The following is a 2,500-nucleotide window of genomic DNA, read 5'->3' on the forward strand; positions in this document are numbered from 1 at the left end:
CATGTGGTTCCCCGGGGTCTGCGGGAGGTCAAGGTCCATGCTGGATATGCAGTGGAGGGTAACTGCAGAAAAAGAAGCTACTGGGGGACTAGAGCAGGGGAGCAAGTGGGTCCCCGGGGCCTGCTGGAGGTCAAGGTCCATGCTGGATACGAGTAGCAGCAGGGCCAGTGCACAAAAATGGATCTTTTCCAGCCGCAAGGGAGACAGGAGCAAGGTGTGATGTGGGTCCCCGGGGCCTGCTGGAGGTCAAGGTCCATGGTGGAGACCCGGTGCTATGTAACCACAAGAGAAGAAGCTACTGGGGGACTAGAGAAAGGGAGCATGTGGGTCCCCGGGGCCTGCTGGAGGGCAAGGTCCATACTGGATATGTGGCGGAGGGTAACTGCAAGAGAAGAAGCTAGTGGGGACTAGAGCAGGGGAGCATGTGGTTCCCCGGGGTCTGCGGGAGGTCAAGGTCCATGCTGTATATGAGTAGCAGCAGGGCCACTGCAGCAGCAGCACATCTTTTTCGACCGTAAAGGAGACAGGAGGCCGACTCACTGCCTCGGCCAAATGGAGAGAGAATATCAGCAGGGCCAGTGCAGCAGCAGCACATCTTTTTCGACCGTAAAGGAGACAGGAGGCCGACTCACTGCCTCGGCCAAATGGAGAGAGAGTAGCAGCAGGGCCAGTGCACAAAAATGGATCTTTTCCAGCCGCAAGGGAGACAGGAGCAAGGTGTGATGTGGGTCCCCGGGGCCCGCTGGAGGTCAGGGAGATCAGCAATTAGCTAGAGGTGGTCAGAGTAGCAGCAGGGCCAGTGCAGCAGCAGCACATCTTTTTCGACCGTAACGGGGACGGGAGGCCGACTCACTCCCTCGGCCAAATGGAGAGAGAATATCAGCAGGGCCACCACAGCAGCAGCAGCAGCAGCAGCAGCAGCAGCAGCAGCAGCAGCACATCTTTTCCGACCGTAAGGGAGACAGGAGGCCGACTCACCCCCTCGGCCAAATGGAGACACAACAGCAGCAGGGCCAGTGGAGCAACATGCACCTTTTTCAGCCGTAAGGGAGACAGGAAGATGTGATGGTGGTCCCCGGGGCCCCCTGGAAGTGGGGGAGATCAGCAATTAGCTAGCGAGGAGGGTGCGTACAGCGGACGTGGCAAAGTGTTTCTGGTCCGTGTACCAGAGGCATGTGGAAAAGCTGTCATACCATATGCACGGGGGGAGTACTTAGCAAAGTGCTGCTGGGCAGTGTACCAGGGGCATGGATAAATGTTGTCGTACCATAGGCACGAGGGAGCGTGTTTCAGGGAGATATCGGGGCAGTGTACCAGGGGCATGTGGAAACGTTGTCGTACCATATGCAGGAGGAGTGTGTGTGGCAAAGTGTTTCTGCCCAGTGTACCAGGGGCATGTGGAAACGTTGTCGTACCATATGCAGGAGGAGTGTGTGTGGCAAAGTGTTTCTGCCCAGTGTACCAGGGGCATGTGGAAACGTTGTCGTACCATATGCACGAGGGGAGCGTGTTTCAGGGAGATATCGGGGCAGTGTACCAGGGGCATGTGGAAACGTTGTCGTACCATATGCAGGAGGAGTGTGTGTGGCAAAGTGTTTCTGCCCAGTGTACCAGGGGCATGTGGAAACGTTGTCGTACCATATGCACGAGGGGAGCGTGTTTCAGGGAGATATCGGGGCAGTGTACCAGGGGCATGTAGAAAAGTTGTCGTACCATATGCAGGAGGAGTGTGTGTGGCAAAGTGTTTCTGCCCAGTGTACCAGGGGCATGTGGAAACGTTGTCGTACCATATGCAGGAGGAGTGTGTGTGGCAAAGTGTTTCTGCCCAGTGTACCAGGGGCATGTGGAAACGTTGTCGTACCATATGCAGGAGGAGTGTGTGGCAAAGTGTTTCTGCCCAGTGTACCAGGGGCACGTTTCAATTAACTTTCTAGAGTACCAGGGGCACAAGGATTTTCCCACCGTTGTTCTGCTTTGTTAGTGGGAGGGGGCTTAAGTGTGGGTCCCCGGGGCCTGCTGGAGGTCAAGGTCCATGGTGGAGACGCGGTGCTATGTAACCGCAAGAGAAGAAGCTAGTGGGGGACTAGAGCAGGGGAGCATGTGGGTCCCCGGGGCCTGCTGGAGGTCAAGGACCATGCTGGATATGTGGTGGAGCGTAACTGCAGGAGAAGGAAAGCTACTGGGGGACTAGAGCAGCGGAGCAAGTCGGTCCCCGGGGCCTGCTGGAGGGCAAGGTCCATGCTGGATACGCAGCGGAGGGTAACTGCAGAAAAAGAAGCTAGTGGTGGACTAGAGCAGGGAGCATGTGGGTCCCCGGGGCCTGCGGGAGGGCAAGGTCCATGCTGGATATGCAGTGGAGGGTAACTGCAGAAAAAGAAGCTACTGGGGGACTACAGCAGGGGAGCATGTGGGTCCCCGGGCCCGCTGGAGGTCAGGGAGATCAGCAATTAGCTAGAGGTGGTCAGAGTAGCGGCAGGGCCAGTGCAGCAGCAGCAGCAGC

This window comes from Oreochromis niloticus, unplaced genomic scaffold (genome assembly GCF_001858045.2).
Source record: "Oreochromis niloticus isolate F11D_XX unplaced genomic scaffold, O_niloticus_UMD_NMBU tig00008748_pilon, whole genome shotgun sequence".
NCBI lineage: Eukaryota > Metazoa > Chordata > Actinopteri > Cichliformes > Cichlidae > Oreochromis > Oreochromis niloticus.